The sequence below is a fragment of the Crotalus tigris genome, unplaced genomic scaffold (genome assembly GCF_016545835.1).
Source record: "Crotalus tigris isolate CLP2741 ecotype Arizona unplaced genomic scaffold, ASM1654583v1 scf7180000017559.9942113025:1136094, whole genome shotgun sequence".
Classification (NCBI taxonomy): Eukaryota; Metazoa; Chordata; class Lepidosauria; order Squamata; family Viperidae; genus Crotalus; species Crotalus tigris.
In genome coordinates, this window is record NW_024096473.1 from 301,994 (window position 1) to 321,558 (window position 19,565).

At 41.4% G+C, this 19,565-nt stretch overlaps 1 long non-coding RNA gene across 1 annotated transcript in view; it reads right to left on the reverse strand.

Annotated features, from left to right (window-relative positions):
- Positions 1-997: 997 nt before the first annotated feature.
- Positions 998-19,565, reverse strand: part of LOC120309882 — a 71,910-nt gene continuing 53,342 nt past the window's right edge. Inside the window, exons 4-5 of the long non-coding RNA XR_005557221.1 lie at positions 3,243-3,438; positions 998-2,020 (exon numbers count right to left, since the gene is read on the reverse strand). This is a non-coding gene — a long non-coding RNA (uncharacterized LOC120309882). The remainder of the gene's footprint in view (positions 2,021-3,242; positions 3,439-19,565) is intronic.

Consider the following 19,565-nt stretch of genomic DNA (forward strand, 5'->3'; position numbering starts at 1 on the left):
AAGGTGACGAACAAAAGACCCTCGCAACAGGCATATTGGATTTAGCTTTCACAGCTCGCGTTGAATTCTCCAGCAAATAATTTTGCTGAAAGATCTTCCGGCTGCAAAATACAGCCAGATAAAATGGGGATGCAACAGTCAGACCGCCCCCCCCCCCAAGGAACAGGGACTAAACAGAATTCTTGGCAAAATGTCGTTGTTCAGTTTGCAGCAATGGTGATTTCCCATGAAGATTATATTTCCCGCTGCAAAGACTTTCCTTATCATCCGATCTAGGACTTGTACAGATAGGCTAATGTCATGCCCCTTTGAATATTGTTGTCCTTTTATAAGAACTGGAGATACCTATCATCACCACCTGCTCACAAATTTGTGGTTGCTCATCATATTCAGAAATCATGTGCTGTAATATATATATATATTAGTAGTGATAGCAGTAGTGATAGCAGTGTTTCAATCTTTGATGGGCTGCCACAAAGAAGAGGGGTCAACTTATTTTCCAAAGCACCAGAAGGCAGGACAAGAAGCAACGGATGGAAACTCATCAAGGAGAGAAGCAACTAGAACTAAGGAGAAATTTTCTGACAGTGAGAACAATTAACCAGTGGAACAACCTGCCTCCAGAAGTTGTGGGTGCCCCATCCCTGGAAGTTTTTAAGAAGAGACTGGACAGCCATTTGTCCGAAATGGTGTAGAGTTTCCTGCCTGAGCAGGGGGTTGGACTAGATGACCTCCAAGGTCCCTTCCAACTCTGTTATTGTATTGCATTGCATTGCATTCTATTCTATTCTATTCTATTCTATTCTATTCTATTCTATTCTATTCCTCTTCCATATTCTATTCTATTCTATTCTATTCTATTCTATTCTGTTCTTATTCCATTTCACATTCTATTCTACTCTATTCCATTCTATTCTATTCTATTCTATTCTATTCTATTCTATTCTATTCTATTCTATTCTATTCTATTCTATTCTTATTCCATTCCACATTCTATTCTATTCTATTCTATTCTATTCTATTCTATTCTATTCTATTCTATTCTATTCTATTCTATTCTATTCTATTCTGTTATTCTGATGGACATGGCACTTCTAGTAAATCAACATATGATGGATACACAGGAACCAAGCAGCTACCTCCACAGCAGATGGAAGCCAGGGTGAATTCAGATCTGGCAAGGTCAGCGATGGGATCGGGGCCAACGTACACCGACACCCGATGCTGGATGGAGAAACACACACCCCCCCCGTCCTTTGTTTTTAAAAGAATAACCCGGATCCCTTTCAATATTTGCTTTTGAAATTCCTTGGCACAGACGCAGCACCAGTACCAGTAAAAGAGAAATCACAACAACACAAAACCACAAAGGAGGTCACGGAACTGGGAGAAAATGTTTCGGTGACATTCAGAGTTCTTTAGCAATCCAGCTCTGAGCTTCTGCTGAATCCTTTCAAAGTGATGGCAAGCGTGATTTTAAAGGAGAACCATAAGTTGAACCGAAGGCAGCCAAGCAGTAAGTTACAACAATAACAATGACAACAGCAACGACAACAGCCACAACAAAGTTACATCTTTGAACTATTCCTCCAAGCGCAGCTGAGAAAGTCTGACTATGAATCATTTGTTTATTGTGGCACATACTAGGAACATAACTTAGTGAAGTTGTTATTGTAGCGAGACAAAATGGGTAACTACGATACGCATACTGATGCTATGTTACCTGCCTTTATTTTAAATTATTTTAGATTTCTATCCTGCTGGATTTAATCAGACTCTTGGTTCCTTACCGACAAGATAAAGCACCATGCTTTTTTAAAAAAAAAAAAAAAATACTAGCAAATCAAGAGCAGCAAAATGCAATCAAACATCTCATAACATGTAAAACTCCGAACAAGCTGGCATTGCAACACAAACCTGCTAGAAAGGCTGTCTCTAATGTGTGCCATTGTGCAGGTAACCAAGATAGGAGCTGGTCTGACCTCAAAGGGGAGGCTGTTCTAAACAGCTGGTGTTGGCCCTGAAAAATAAGAAATTCTTTCTTGAGTTCACTAATATGACAAGGGTGGGATTGCTAAATTCAACTTCCATCCCCTAGAGCAGGGTATTTTTCAAACTTGGCCCTTTTGTGACTGGTGGACTTCAACTCCCAGAATTCCTCAGCCAGCATATCTGGCTGAGGAATTCTGGGAGTTGAAGTCCACCAGTCATCGAAGGGCCAAGTTTGAATATCCCTGCCCTAGAGACAATAAGCTATGTGGGGCCCTTGGTGCTGTTTGACCTTGGTGGTTCTCTTGCAGATGTTTCATTACCAAACTGGATAACATCATCCGCGGTAGAAACCCTACTTCCTTTTAGCACTGATGATGTTCTCTAGTTGGGTAATGAAACGTCTGCAAGGATAACCCCAAGCTTAGATAGCACCAAGAACCGCACAGATCAACCCTGAACTTCTGTCGGTACAATAAACCATTTAATCCCAAATAAAGGTGCAATCTCAAGAGTCACGATTTTAGATTGGATAACCCTTATTGTCATTTTCCCCCCCCTGTGGGCACAATGGCACACATTAGAAATGAAATTTAGTTGCTTCCTCTCAAAGTGTGTTGTTGTTAGTTGCGAAGTCGTGTCCGACCCATCACGACCCCATGGACAACCTTCCTCCAGGCCTTCCTGTCCTCTACCATCTTCTGGAGTCCCTTTAAGCTCACGCCTACTGCTTCAGTGACTCCATCCATCCATCTCATTCTCTGTCGTCCCTTTCTTCTATTGCCCTCCATCTTTCCCAGCATCAGGCTCTTCACCAGTGAGTCCTTCCTTCTCATTAGGTGGCCAAAGTACTTGAGTTTCAACTTCAGGATCTGGCCTTCTAAAGAGCAGTCGGGGTTGATCTCCTCTAGGACTGACCGGTTTGATCGCCTTGCAGTCCAGGGGACTCTCAGGAGTCTTCTCCAGCACCATAGTTCAAAGGCCTCCATTCTTTGGCGCTTGGCCTTTCTTATGGTCCAACTTTCACAGCCATATATTGCAACTGGGAAAACCATGGCCTTGACTATATGTATTTTTGTTGGCAGGGTGATGTTACATAACACACATTTAAAACATACTACATGCAACGTATGTATAGACCTATACCCTTACCTATAAGTAACATAGAAATATTATTCACTGTCCATCTTAAATACATAATACTGAAATATTTTTTAATACTGAAATTGCAATTTCTACATTTCACTACTTACATCATGGCCCGGAGCGACATTTGCCTTCGGTGCTCCAAAATCTCTTGATTTTGCAACGTTTGTTTACCACTGTTTTCGGGCCTGGCATCAGATGATTTTTGCAATACTAAGTTTTCTTTCTTCCCAGCCCAGGGGAATGTTGGAAAGAAATGCAATATCAAAGAGGCACCGGACTCTGTCCATCAGCAACATAATTCTAGAAACAGAACAAAAGAAATAAAGAAATAAAAGAACCAAATTTGGCCTGGTGGAAAAAGCCAGTAAAAATAAGCTCAAGTTCCAAAATAGGTTGGATTCAACAAGGGGTTGCAAAGGAAAAAAAAAATCTAGAAAAACTGTCTTAAGGTGCCCAACAGTTGTTTGTGATGATCAATGAAGACATGGGTTCTGGTTTGTGTCTTAATCACTGGCAGTGTGTGAAATTTATCTGCATTTTTGAAATCTCATTTAATAAAGTAATAATCATGGGTACTTTCATTTATCTTAAAGTTTGATACTGGATAGAGTTTGCAATGAGAGTCAGTTTGGACTAGTGGTAAAGGCACCAACATAGAAACCAGGAGGTTAGGAGTTCAAGTCCCGCCTTAGCCATGAAAGCTGGCTCTTTTTTGTCCCTCTCTTTTAGTTAGAATAATCAGTCAGTGGAACGACTTGCCTCCAGAAGTTGTGGATGCTCCAGCACTGGAAGTTTTAAAGAAGAGATTGGACAACCATTTGTCTGAAATGGTATAGGGTTTCCTGCCTGAGCAGGGGATTGGACTAGAAGATCTTCAAGGTCCCTTCCAACTCTGTTATTCTATTCTATTCTATTCTATTCTATTCTATTCTATTCTATTCTATTCTAATTTCCATTTTCTATTCTATTCTAATTTCCATTTTCTATTCTATTCTATTCTATTCTAATTTTCATCTTCTATTCTTCTAATTTTCATTTTCTATTCTATTCTATTCTATTCCATTCTATTCTATTCTATATTTCCTATTCTATTCTATTCCATATTTCCTATTCTATTCTATTCTATTCTATTCTATTCTATTCTATTCTATTCTATTCTATTCTATTCTATTCCATATTTTCTATTCTATTCTATTCTACTCTATTCTATATTTCCTATTCTATTCTATTCTATTCTATTCTATTCTATTCTGTTCTGTTCTGTTCTGTTCTGTTCTGTTCTGTTCTATTCTATTCTATTAACCCAGCTCACCTCACAGGATTTTTTTTGTTGTTGTGGGGAAAATAGGAGGAGAAAGATCTGATGGATATGGTTCTCACCTTAAGATAGTGTAAAAAGAAAAATAAGGCCAGGATATAAATAAATAGATAGATAAATAAATAAATAAATAAATTTATGAAAGAATAGACCAGTGGATCTATCTATTCTACAATATTTCTATATATAATTTGCAGTTCGGCTATGTGTCCCTGAGTAGCTTTCCTTCGATGGCTGGATCCTGTCTTTTGCCTTCATCAGGAGCGTGAATGCTACCGGTGTGGTAGCGATAACACCACAATAATTACATAATAATTCAATGTTTCTCATTGAAACTCAAGTATTTTGGCTAATGAGAAGGAAGGACTCCCTGGAGAAGAGCCTGATGCTGGGAAAGATGGAGGGCAAAAGAAGAAGGGGACGACAGAGAATGAGATGGCTGGATGGAGTCACTGAAGCAGTAGGCGTGAGCTTAAATGGACTCTAGAAGATGGGAGAGGACAGGAAGGCCTGGAGGAACGTTGTCCATGGGGTCGCGATGGGTCGAACACGACTTCGCAATTAACAACAACGTTTCTCACTAACCTAAGGTTCTGCGTTAAACAGAAAATGCTCAACAGACGTTGCTTATAGAATGGCGCATATTTTTAACAAAAAATAAAAATAAAAAACAAAGCTCAAACATTTTCCAATTCAAAGACACCCACATCCTATTTCTGCTGATCCAAGCCACAACCATCAGTTTTATCTTGAAGTTAACTGAGTTACTCGGAAAGCTGCCGGTCTCCTTTGACCTTAGAACTGCATTTACAAAAAAAAAAAAAAAAAAAACTGTTGGCCTTGAAAGGTTGCTGACATAGGCAACGTTTGTGTGGATTGAAAAAAGACAGCAAATTCTCCAGTAAACACCTTGAAAGGTTTGTGCCTTGTTGTGTCAGAGGTCTGAACGGCTGCAGAATCAGCAGTTTGGAGAGACTCGCAGCCACAGGAGAAAAGAAAAAAAGAAAAGAAAAGAAAAGAAAAGAAGGGAAGGGAAGGGAAGGAAAGGAAAAGAAGGAAAGAAGAAAGAAACACAGATAATTGGAAAGGAAAGGAAAGGAAGAAAGGAAAGGAAAGAAGGGAAGGGAAGGAAAGGAAAGAAGGAAAGGAAAGGAAAGAAGAAAGAAACACAGATAATTGGAAAGGAAAGGAAAGGAAAGGAAAGGAAAGGAAGGGAAGGGAAGGAAAGATAACTATTAGTGAGAAAAAAAATAACTTTTTGTGACTTCTTTCCCATTTTCCACTGCGGTCTGTTTTACTTGTATTGTTCCACTGAGGAATTCTGAATTAGACATACAATGCATATTTGTTTTGTTTTGTTATGAAACAATAGGCAATAGTATCCAAAGGCTTCCAAAAACAATTATTTGATGAAGGATGAAAAAACATCTCTGCTCTTCCAAAGTCAGACATTAAGCAATGTCAGGACCTCTATGGTATCCTTGCTCTTGCTCTTAAGTTAAACTTAAAATAACCAAGACATTAAAAAGAAAAGGAATACCAAAACTCTCACAAGACGCTGAAATGCACATGATTCAGGCAACTGTGTTCAAAACCTTGCAACAGCTGGCACGAAGCTCCAAAACCTCAAGGTCTTTCAAGGAAGGGAAGGAGGGAGGGAAGGAGGAGAAGAAAGGGAGGGAGGGAAGGGTGGAAGAGGGAGGAAGGAAAGAAAGAAAAGGAGAAGATGGAAGGAAGGGAAGGAAGGGAAGAGAAGGTCGGAGGGAGGAAAGGAGGGAGGGGTGGAAAAGGAGGGTGGAAGGAAAGAGAGAAAAGGAGAAGATGGAAGGAAGTGAAGGAGGGAAGGAAAGGTCGGAGGGAGAGAGGGAGGGAGGGGTGGAGAAGGAGGGAGGAAGGAAAGAGAGAAAGGGAGAAGATGGAAGGAAGTGAAGGAGGGAAGGGAAGAGACAGTCGGAGGGAGAGAGGGGTGGAGAAGGAAGGAGGAAGGAAAGAGAGAAAAGGAGAAGATGGAAGGAAGTGAAGGAGGGAAGGGAAGGTCGGAGGGAGAGAGGGAGGGAGGGGTGGAGAAGGAGGGTGGAAGGAAAGAGAGAAAAGGAGAAGATGGAAGGAAGTGAAGGAGGGAAGGGAAGGTCGGAGGGAGAGAGGGAGGGAGGGGTGGAGAAGGAAGGAGGAAGGAAAGAGAGAAAAGGAGAAGATGGAAGGAAGTGAAGGAGGGAAGGGAAGAGACAGTCGGAGGGAGAGAGGGGTGGAGAAGGAAGGAGGAAGGAAAGAGAGAAAAGGAGAAGATGGAAGGAAGTGAAGGAGGGAAGGAAAGGTCGGAGGGAGAGAGGGAGGGAGGGGTGGAGAAGGAGGGAGGAAGGAAAGAGAGAAAGGGAGAAGATGGAAGGAAGTGAAGGAGGGAAGGGACGAGGTCAGAGGAAGGAAGGAAGGAAGGAAGGAAGGAAGGAAGGAAGGAAGGAAGGAAGGAAGGGGAGTCCATGCAAGATCTTGTGAAATTTTATTATTCTTGAATCATGATGATGTAAGATGTAGGGCTAAAACTGTGGAGGCTCCGATATGATTTTAGGCTATTACCCAGGATCGTGGAATAGAATTTCAACCCTGGGGGGAAGAAAAAAATCCTTACTTTGAACCAAATGCAAATGATTCTGAAATGCATCCAAATGTTTTCCTGGGTGATGCCAGAGAAAGCACCATTTTGTGCTGGAGGGAAGGAAAACCACGCACACCCATCACTTCACCCTGGATGCAAGAAACATCGTGAGAGTTTTACGAGAAAAATCACGCACAGTTCCCACTTGGTAACCAGGCTACAGCTTGTGGGATGGATTGGTTGACATGCTCGTATATTTCTGGCCAAGTACCTGAGAATGTAGAGTGGAGAACACGGATCATCAAACTTCCAGGTTACATCTGGAAGCTATTAAGGAGCCTGTTGAGCTACGTGCAGTACACACAGGGCTGAAATCTATTCGGCCCAAAATAAAAATGGAGGGTTTTCCTAAGAATAACAGAGTTGGAAGGGACCTTGGAGGTCTTCTAGTCCAACCCCCTACAGAAGCAGGCGATCATATATCACTCTGGACCAATGGCTGTCCAGTCTCTTCTTAAAAACCTCCAGTGATGGAGCACCCACAACTTCTGGAGGCAAGTTGTTCCACCGGTTAATTGTTCTCACTATCAGGATTTATTTTTCTTTTAGTTCTAGGTTGTTTCTGTCCTTGATTAGTTTCCATCCGTTGCTTCTTGTCCTGCCTTCAGGGGCTTTGGAGAAGAGCTTGACTCCCTCTTCTTTGGGGCAACCCTGGAGATATTGGAAGACAGCTATCATGTCCCCCCTCGTCCTTCTCTTCATTAAACTAGACATGCCCAATTCCTGCAACCATTTGTCATATGTTTTAGCCTCCAGTCCCCTGATCATCTTTCTTGCTCTTCTCTGCACTCTTTCTAGAGTCTCAACATCTTTCTTTACATCGTGGTGATCAAAACTGGATGCAGGATTCCAAGTGTGGCCTTACCAAGGGGTTGTAAAGTGGTATTAAACACTTCCCGTGATCTTGATTCTATCCCTCTGTTGATGGAGCCCAGGATTGCATTGGGTTTTTTGACTGCTGCAGCTGGCTCATATTTAAAAGATTGTGCACCAGGATCCCTCTCACAATTACTGCTATTGAGCCACGTTCCACCTATTCTATATCTGTCCATTTGGTTTTTCCTGCCTGTGTGTAAAGCCTTTCTTTTGTCAGATGCTAGGAGAAATAGAGAAGGCCAGACAGAGTCTGGATTGCAACTACAGCCTCTTAAGGCATGACAGCCAGAAGGATAAGCTTGAAAAAGCAAATAAATACAAGGAGAAAACACAGTCACCACACCATCGTACAATCAGACGGGGGGGATAGGAATGGATTTTCTCCAATTCTTCTCGTTTGTTAAGTCACTGGACCGACTGGACAATTTTAAACAAGCCAGCTTGGTACCAGTGGGAGAATTTCTGCCTCCAACTTCCCCAGGTTGCGACATTTGTTTTACAACATTGCCCGCTTTGCTTTAAACCACAGCCTGGAGTTTTATTTCCTGCTTCCTGGTTATTCCCTCCAAACAATAGCAGAGGTCAGAAAAGGTGCCGTGTTTCATGCTGGTTCTTCTGAGTCAGCTTCTTCTTATTATTATTCTTTTTTTTTTTTGGTCCACAAAGTGAACAATCATTACACAGGCTGAAGTCTCTGGGAATTTTGCCATCAATTTCAGGGAAAGAAATAAATTCAGAGCCGGCGCTACTAGACTTGAAGGAGAATTTTGCGTCTTGGATTTCATGCTCCTAGGCCAGGGCTAGGCAACCTTGGCTCTTTTATGAGCTAAGGTTGCCTAGCCCTGGCCTAGGAGCATTTTATGACTGGTGGACTTCAACTCCCAGAATTCCTGAGTTAGCCACGCTGAAGGGAAAGGGAGAGGTTTCCAAGCTGAGCCAGGGTGGCTCAGGAATTCTGGGAGTTGAAGTCCACGAGTCATGAAGGGGCCACAGTTCCCCCATGCTGGCTGAGGAATTCTGGGAGTTGAAGTCCACAAGTCATAAAAGAGCCAAGGTTGAGGACCTCAAGGGTGGGGAACCTTGGCTTTTTTATGACTTGTGGACTTCAACTCCCAGAATTCCTGAGCCAGCCATGCTGAAAGGGAGAGGTTTCCAAGCTGAGCCAGGCTGGCTCAGGAATTCTGGGAGTTGAAGTCCACAAGTCATAAAAAAGCCAAGGTTCCCCACCCTTGAGGTCCTCAACCTTGGCTCTTTTATGACTCGTGGACTTCCACTCCCAGAATTCCTGAGCCAGCCATGCTGAGGGGAAAGGGAGAGTTTCCAAGCTGAGCCATGCTGGCTGAGGAATTCTGGGAGTTGAAGTCCACGAGTCATAAAAGAGCCAAAGTTGCCTACCCCTGGCCTAGGGCACAGGTGTAGATCCTTCAGTGTTATTTCTGGATAAACGCTACGCCTATTTTTTTTTTTTTAAAGTCTTCAATAATCCCTCAGGACCTAAAACTTTTACCAGTCTAGCAGACTTGAAATATGCACAAGGAGAAATGAGGGAGTCGGTTCCCACAGCTCAGCCAGACTTAGCAGTAGTGCTGTCAGATGGGAAGAGGGCCTGTTTAACATGGCCAATTTGAATTTCCACCTTCCTAAGTGATAAGAAAAAGCATCCTTCTCACTTCATCTGTGCAGGAGAGATGGACCAGTGTAGACTCTAGTCTAAAAGATATCATGAAACCTATGTTGAGTGCAGTGTGGGAAGTCTTTTTTGCCGCATTTGTTGTGCGAATCCCTGCAGTTGTTAAATGAGTAACACAGTTGTTAAGTGAATCTGGCTTCCTCGCTGACTTTGCTTGTCAGAAGGTCACAAAAAGGGAATCGCAGGATCCTGTCATAAATGTTGGAAACTGATCAAAGAGAGAAGCAACCTGGGATAGAGGAGAAACTTCCTTAATTGAGGACAATCAACCAGTGGAACAGCTTGCCACCAGAAATCATGGGCACTCCCTCAGTGGAGGTTTTTAAGAAGAGATTGGACAATCACCTGCCTGAGATGGTATAGGTCCTCCTGCCTGAGCAGGGGGTGGACTAGAAGACCTCCAAGGTCCCATCCAGTTCTATTCTATTCTATTCTATTCTAGTCTAGTCTATTCTATTCTGTTCTGTTCTGTTCTATTCTATGGCTGTTCTGTTCTATTCTTATTCCATTCCACATTCTATTCTATTCTATTCTATTCTATTCTATTCTATTCTATTCTATTCTATTCTATTCTATTCTATTCTGTGTTCTGTTCTATTCTTATTCCATTCCACATTCTATTCTATTCTATTCTATTCTATTCTATTCTATTCTATTCTGTCACTGTTCTGTTCTATTCATATTCCATTCCACATTCTATTCTATTCTATTCTATTCTATTCTATTCTATTCTATTCTATTCTATTCTATTCTATTCTATTCTATTCTATTCTATTCTATTCTGTGTTCTGTTCTATTCTTATTCCATTCCACATTCTATTCTATTCTATTCTATTCTATTCTATTCTATTCTATTCTATTCTATTCTATTCTATTCTGTCATTGTTCTGTTCTATTCTTATTCCATTCCACATTCTATTCTATTCTGTTCTGTTCTGTTCTATTCTATTCTATGGCTGTTCTGTTCTATTCTTATTCCATTCATTCTATTCTATTCTATTCTATTCTATTCTATTCTATTCTATTCTATTCTATTCTATTCTATCACTGTTCTGTTCTATTCTTATTCCATTCCACATTCTATTCTATTCTATTCTATTCTATTCTATTCTATTCTATTCTATTCTATTCTATTCTATTCCTATTCTATTATATTCTGTTCTGTTCCTATTCTGTTCTATTCTATTCTATTCTATTCTATTCTATTCTATTCTATTCTATTCTATTCTATTCTATTCTATTCTATTCTATTCTATTCTATTCTGTGTTCTGTTCTATTCTTATTCCATTCATTCTATTCTATTCTATTCTATTCTATTCTATTCTATTCTATTCTATTCTATTCTATTCTGTGTTCTGTTCTATTCTATTCTATTCTATTCTATTCCTATTTTATTCTATTCTATTCTATTCTATTCTATTCTATTCTATTCTATTCTATTCTATTCTATTCTATTCTATTCTATTCTGTGTTCTGTTCTATTCTTATTCCATTCCACATTCTATTCTATTCTGTTCTGTTCTGTTCTATTCTATTCTACTGTTCTGTTCTATTCTTATTCCATTCCACATTCTATTCTATTCTATTCTATTCTATTCTATTCTATTCTATTCTATTCTATTCTATTCTATTCTATTCTTATTCTATTCTATTCTACTCTACTCTATTCTACTCTACTCTATTCTATTCTGTCACTGTTCTGTTCTATTCTTATTCCATTCCACATTCTATTCTATTCTATTCTATTCTATTCTATTCTATTCTGTGACTGTTCTGTTCTGTTCTTATTCCATTCCACATTTTACTCTATTCTATTGGCAAATCATGTGACCAGGGGGATACCACAATGTCGTAAGTGTGAAAAATGGTCATAGGTCCCTTTTTTTCAGTGCCATTTTAACTTCAAACAGTCACTAAACAAACTGTTATAAATCAAGGACTATCTTGAAGAATTTGTGCCAGCCATCTGCACAATTAAAAGAACATGCATAGGGGTGTATTCATATCCTCATACAAATATTGCAGGCTGGATTTGATGTCTGTCCTTAAGTAGTAGGGCACCAATGTTTAGGTGCATGAATAAAACTGGAAAAATGCAGCAATAATTAATAGGTCACATGGCGTATTAAGAAATGCTTTTGAAGTTAAAAAAGGGATGATTAAAGTAAATAATTATAATGAAATACGGGATGATTTTATATAACAAAAAGTCTTGGTGGAAGGCAAAGGGAATAAACCTGCTCAGGATAAGGATGGAGGGGATAAGGGGCACTATTGAAATATATTGTATATTGTTAGTTGCTATACGAGAAGAATTAGAAGTAATATTTGTATTTTTATACTGTTTTTTATTTAGACTTATATGTATTATGTTTGTATTATTTGCATTTGAATAAAATAAAAATAATTTTTTTTATACTCAAGTCGTTTTACTCATCGCAAACACCATTGTTGTCTCTCCTTTCCAAACCCCCCCCAAAAGCTTCCACGAGGTTTTTTTTTTTTAACAGAGCGTGGAACATGGGAACCGTGTACGAAAAGTGAGACATAGGGAGACACGAGATAATAAAAGCAAAAGCGATTATGGGAATCTTTTGACAGGAAGCGCAATATGGCTTGATAACTTCCTTTCACAATCCAACGCCGAAATACTCGCTCTTATCTCCAAATATATCACACGTTAATAAAGAGCCAGTTACTAATTCCACGCAATTCCATTCATAGATTAGCCTGATAAACAGGGATCTGGGTGTTTTGTTTCCCCTGCATGAATATTCACGCTCAACTTTTACAACTAGATGGCTCATACCGCAGTGTGAGAACAGATAGTAGGAAGGGCTCTATTATGTCAAATGAAAACAGCGCTGGAGCTATAGACCAAGGGCCCTGCCTTTTATTTTACAAGAAAAATATGCAAAGGAGGACCAACCTGCTAGAGCTTCCATCTTCCCCATTAATTCTTGAGACATATTACAAGTTGTATAATGGAGAAACTGAGTTGCTGATATTGTGCCATGGAGGAAGGGACTAAATGCTGATTGAGCTTGGTTGTTTTCTGGCAGATGTTTCATTACCCAACTGGATAATGTCATCAGTGCTAGAAGAGAAAGGGATTTGAGGAGAGGAGGAGGAGGAGGAGGAGGAGGACTGTGAAATTGTTGGTGCTCTCTGAAGTAGGTTGTTTTCTGGCAGATGTTTTATTATCCAACTGGATAATGTCATCAGTGCTAGAACAGAAAGGGATTTGAGGAGAGGAGGAGGAGGAGGAGGAGGAGGAGGAGGAGGAGGAGCAAGAGGACTGTGAAATCGTTGGTGCTCTCTGAGCTTGGTTGTTTTCTGGCAGATGTTTCATTACTCAACTGGATAATGTCATCGGTGCTAGAAGAGAAAGGGACTTGAGGAGAGGAGGAGGAGGAAGAGGACTATGAAATCATTGGTGCTCTCTGAGCTTGGTTGTTTTCTGGCAGATATTTCATTACCCAACAGGATAATGTCATCAAAGCTAGAAGAGAAAGGGATTTGAGGAGAGGAGGAGGAGGAGGAGGAGGAGGAGGAGGACTGTGAAATCGTTGGTGCTCTCTGAGCTTGGTTGTTTTCTGGCAGATGTTTCATTACCCAACAGGATAATGTCATCAAAGCTAGAAGAGAAAGGGATTTAAGGAGAGGAGGAGGAGGAGGAGGAGGAGGAGGAGGACTGTGAAATCGTTGGTGCTCTCTGAGCTTGGTTGTTTTCTGGCAGATGTTTCACTTCCCAACTGGGTAACATCATCAGTTCTCAGAAAGCATACCCCACTTCCTTCTGACACTGATGATGTTACCTAGTTGTGGATGCTCCAACACTGGTGGTTTTTAAGAAGAGATTGGACAACCATTTGTCTGCCAGGGTATAGTTTTTCCTGCCTGAGCAGGGGGTTGGACTAGAAGACCTCCAAGGTCCCTTCCAACTCTGTTATTCTGTTAATCCCCATAATCCTGTGGGGAGATACAGGATATCTGAAGTGCATCAAAGCAGACGAGTATACATTTCCTCTTAGGCAGCTGCTCTTCTAAGTCAACCTTTAGAGTAGGGGTCTTCAAACTTGGCCCTTTTATGACTTGTGGGACTTCATCTATTTCTTCTGGTTGGGTGGGTGGCCTGTAATATACACCTATGGCAATGTCACTTTTTTTCTCTTTTATATTGACGTTTATACATTCTGGAGAGATTTTGTCTTGGATCATGTGCATTTCTGCAGATATGTAGTGTTCTCTTACAAATAGTGCAACTTCCCCTCCTCTTTTTGTAGACCTGTTTCTTTTGAACAATTTGTAACCATCTATCAGTCCATTCCATTTAAAGGGTTTGTCCCACCAGGTTTCTGTTATGCCAACTATGTCATACCCTCCCTCGTGTACTATTGCTTCTAGTTTGCCCTGTTTGTTCCCCAAACTTTGAGCATTTGTATATAAGCATTTAAGATTTTTATGCCTGTCCATGGGGGTGTTTCCTGTATCTCCTGATTGTTGTTTGTGTTTTTCTTTTTTTTTTTTTGTCAACACTACCTACTTCGTTGTTTGATTTGTTTTCTCACAGCTCACAGGGTGTAATAAGTTGGTGAGGTTGTAGTCACTGTGAGTTGTGGTGGAGGGGGCACGGAGGGAGGCCCAGCCAATCTCCCTGTATACATGTTATACTTTGATAATAAAGGTTCGTTCGTTCATTCATCTTCCAGACAATTCAAATAGTGCTAAATAGAAACTCAAACTGAAGCTCAAATATTTTGGCCACTTAATGAGAAGAGAAGAGACTCCATGGAAAAGACTCTGATATTGGGAAAGACGGAAGGCAGAAAAAAGGAGACGGCAGAGGAGAAGATGGTTAAATAGATAGCGTCATCGACACAACAAACATGAATTTGGGCAAACTCTGGGAGACAGTGGAGGACAGGAGAGCTGGCTTGCTATGGTCCATGAGGCCACAAAGAGTCAGACACAACTTAGTGGCTGAACAACAACAAACAAGCTTTCCATGAGTTCGGATCAGAGCCGGTCTAGATACGCGTCATAGTTGCAGTCATGAAAATAGCAGCTGCATGTCACATCCAATTCCTAGCACATGTTTAAGAGCTGGGAACAGGATGGGTTCCACCTTCAATTGACCCAGAGCCATCCTGGTCTTAGTAATCAGGTTCATCCCGTATGATTCAAAAGAGATGACTGCCTCAGACCTCCTTAATGAGTTAAATATAGACCACACGATGAGTACTGTGTGTTCCTCACGAGAATCAAAGAGCTGTGACCGAGCCAAAAGGTGGATACACATTTGGAGCACATATTTTACTGAGGTTCCAAGATTTACCCGGCATCCATATTTGCTTTACATCAGCAAACAGTTGTGGGTGATATAAAAACTGTCAGAAATCACTTTCTCCTGGAGCGCTCCTTTATAATAGAAGAATTAACAGCCTGTTTGTTAACATTTCCCCTTGTAATTAGGAAATACGAATATGAAACAAGAATAGCTCTCTTAACCACAAGTGCAGTTGGGCTGAATTGACAATTCCACAAAATGTGTGGCTAGGCGTAACATATCCCTTTAAGGAATGTCGTAAACCTGTTAACAAGAAGCATTCAGTTTAAGCAAGGCATGGGTTATGCAGGTTGGCTATGTTTCATGTTAGATAATATGTGGATACCCAGTGGATAATGTTAGTGCAAGTACATGGGTACTATAAATGCAGAAATCCCGTCATACAGCATCACAGTCTGGTTTGGAAGCATCCCTGCTTCAGACAAGAAGGCGGTGCAGAGAGTGGTGAGGACAGCAGAAAAGATCATTGGCAGCTCCCTCCCTCCCATCCAGGACATAGCACAGAAGCGTTGCTTGAGCAAGGTCCGTAAGATTATTTGGGACACTACACATCCTCTTCACGCCCTGTTTTTCTTGCTACCTTCTGGGAGGAGTCTCCGTGGTATCCGTAGCAGAACATCCCGATTCAGCCATAGTTTCATTCCATACAGCATCAACCTTGCGAACTCTCAAGCTTCCTCCTTCCGTTATACATTCAAGATGGACAATATTTAATATTTATTTGCTATGTATATATAGGAGTGTGGGTCTATACATAGGCTATATATAGTATGTTTAGGTGTGCATCATGTATGTGTTTCATTTTGAGAGCGGACAACTACATTTCATTTTTGATGTGTGCCGTTGTGCCCACAGTAAAAAAAAAAGACAATAAAGGTTAGCAAGGAAAACATGGGACCACCATGACCTGGGTAACTGGGAATATCCATAGACTTCCAATTGAACAGCATAATTGCCCTGAACTAAAATCTGGATTTTAGTAATATTAAAATCACAGTAAACTCTCTTGTACTTGCCAGGTCTTACCACATTTTAGTACCAAGTTTAAATAAACCAAGTTGTCTGCAAACCCACAAGCAAGGAACGAGAAAGATTGGCTAACAGGAATGAGGTTTTATTGTACTGTACTGTATGCATAGCTCTCTGGGGTTAGATTTTAGGCCATGGGTAACTACAACTTGGCATTGCTTTCTTTCTGGATGATGGGGAGTGAACGTCGTGTTTGCAGGTTGTTAAGGAAACAGAGCGCGACAAAGATCACTTGGAATTCTCTGCTTAATGCTGTTTTGCCAAAGCTGAAAAGAGTCTGGGTTTTAAAAATAAACACGACACACTCTGAAGCTAACAAGCTCTGTCAAATATTTGGGGCAGGAAAGTCTAAACTTTGGTAGCAGACCCTATGTTTCTCTTCCGAGCCACAATTCACGCGCGCACAAGATGTGGGGGAGAAGATATGCTCCTGCATTTACAAACTTTTGGAGCATTTGAGCTGATGCAGAGCATCCACCCTGTCTGGTCAGAAAAGTCAAGGTGACAAGCCACCGTGGTGTGGTTGAAGGACCACCTGTGTTTTGCCTAAAGAAAAGGGCCTAATATATTCAAATAGATAAGATGTGTATTCTGAATATTAGACTTTGTAGTAGTAGTAGTAGTAGTAGTAATAATAATAATAATAATAACAACAACAACAACAACAACAACAACAACAGCAGAATAGACGAGAAAGAACTGGAGAAGATAACAAAATACAAAGACCTACAAATAGAAATAGAAAGACTGTGGCAAAAGCAAGCAAGGGTAGTACCAATAGTAATAGGTGTCTTGGGTGCAATACCAAAACAACTGGAGCACCACTTGAACACCGTTGGCATTGACAAATTCGCCATTAGTCAATTGCAAAAGGAACTGCTTCCATCCTGCAACAATATCTGTAATACCATCAAACATTCACATCTGCCTATCTCAGATCCTTGGGAAGGACTCGATAGGTAGACAAAATGCCAAATCCAGTCTGAACATCTGGCTGACTGTGCGATGATCCATCATCATCATCATCAAGTTGGAAGGGACCTTGGAGTCATCTAGTCCAACCCGCTTCTGGAGGCAGGTTGTTCCACTGGTTAATTGTTCTAACTGTCAGGAAGTTAGGTTGCTTCTCTCTTTGATTAATTTCCACCCGTTGCTTCTTGTCCTGAAGTACTCAGAGGCATTCTTTTTCATTTGTGAGCCAAGATAATGCATGAAATTCAAAGTTGTTTATCTGTATATGGGTCACCACATTACATTGAGACTTTGGAAAAGGTGCAGAGAAGAGCAACTAGGATGAGTAAAGGCCTGGAGACTAAAACCTATGGAGAACGGTCGCGGGAACTGGGTGTGGCAGCTAATCTAAAGAAAAGAAGAAACAGGGGTGACATGATAGCAGTGTTTCAGTATTTGAGGGGCTGCCACAAAGAAGAGGGGGTCAAATTATTCTCCAAAGCATCAGAGGGCAGGACAAGAAGCAATGGATGGAAACTAATCAAGGAGAGAAGCAACCTAGAACTAAGGAGAAACTTCCTGACAGTGAGAACAATTAATCAGTGGAACAATCTGCCTCCAGAAGCTGTGAATGCTCCAACACTGGAAGTTTTTAAGAAGAGACTAAACAGCCATTTGTCCAAAATGGTATAGGGTTTCCTGCCTGAGCAGGGGGCTGGACTAGAAGACCTCCAAGGTCCCTGCCAGCTCTATTCTATTCTATTAGAACAATTAACCCTGTAGAACTCCTTGTCTCCAGAAGCTGTGAGTGCTCCAGCACTGGAAGTTTTTAAGAAGAGACTGGACAGCCATTTGTCTGAAATGGTCTAGGGTTTCCCGCCTGAGCTAGGGTTGGTCTAGAACAGTGGTTCTCAACCTTTCTAATGCCGCGACCCCATAATACAGTTCCCCATGTTGTGGTGACCCCCAACCACTTATACATCACCGGGTGCCAGGGGCGTGGCCAAAGAAAAGGGGAAAAAATGGCGGACAGCCTTGTTTGGCGACCACCGTGAAATGGTCGTTCGACCCCAAATGGGGTCCCAACCCACAGGTTGAGAACCACTGGTCTAGAAGATCTCCAAGATCCCTTCCAGCTCTATTCTGACTGAACTGTAGTTCATCATTTTCATTGCATAGTTTGAACTATAGGTCAGAACTATTTCCAGTAGAACATTTTTATTAGAGTCTTGCCAATTTCCAAACATCTTTTAGAAATATTGCAACTCTCTCTCTCTCTATCTTACAGTTGCCTCAAAAATTAAGTTAAGTTGTTTTTTTTTCTTTTTTATTATTGTTAACTTTCTTATTAATAACCCTGTACTCTGCTCTGGGAAGTGAGGGGGGGAGGGTTGAAGGTGGGTGGGTGGGTGAGTGGGTGGGTAGTGATAATATAGTCATGGTAAACGCTTGGGCATTTCCCCTATGCTGCGTTCATGTGTGTGAGAGGGATGAGAGGGGAGGAAGGAGTAGGGAAGAAGTAGGATGGTTAGAGGAGAAGGGGAGGGGAGGAGAGTAGGAGGGGAGGAGAGAAAGAGGAGGGAAGTAGGGAAGGATTAGAGAGGGTGGACGCGGCCTGGGGGGGAATGGGCAGGCGGTACCAATGGTTAGGAATGTATTTTAATTGAATTGTATTTTGTATGAATAAATGGAAAATAAAAAACTTTTTATTAAAAAAAAGGTAAAAAAAAAATAAGTTAATCCTCACAGCGATGAGGATTCTGGATTATAGCCTAAGTTTTCCATTTCTTCCACCGAGAGCCTTCTGCTATGCCCAAGGCTTATGCTCCCCTCATTTCCCTGCATTTCTTAAAATCTGCTTTATGACAAGTCCGAGAAATGCATTAAACTGCATCTTTAATTGCCTTTAAAAATGAAAACTTCAGCATTTCTACAGTTATCTCCCTAATATTCCTGCTACTATCGCTAGCGTTCCAGTGCTATTTCTCCGTCCCTTGATGCCTTAAAAATTTCTGGGACTACATCTAAAAAGCCCACCCGTAGGAAATAGAGCAGGGGTATCATAAAAAGGATTTTTTTTAAATTGTAGCAGAAAGAATGGCAGAACCTGGGGGGAGGGGTGAAAAGAGGAATCAGCCTAGAATCCCTGCGTAGCCACAAGCGAACTAATGGCAACCTCCCTTAAATTCTGTTGATCCGTATCTAACTCTAACCAGGTGCTGACCATTAGTTTAGAACAGGGGTGTCAATCTCAATTTCATTGAGGGCCGCATCAGCATTGCGGTTGCCCTCGGGGGGAGCCAGGGGGTGCGGCCTGCTGGGTGGGCGTGGATGGAGTGGGTGTGGCCTCCTGGGTGGGCATGGCCAGCTCTACATCATTCGCGTCAAGGGTGCCTTTGGGGGCCTGGGCAGGAGTGGGACAGATCTGAGGGTCTCTGGCAGAAGAGGGTGGGACCTGGGCAGAACCCATCAAGCCGGATATGGGAAGTAGGCGAGGGCCATTTGCTGGCCACTTCCAGGCGATGGTCCATTTCTTCATTCCTCACAAACGGTGACCCC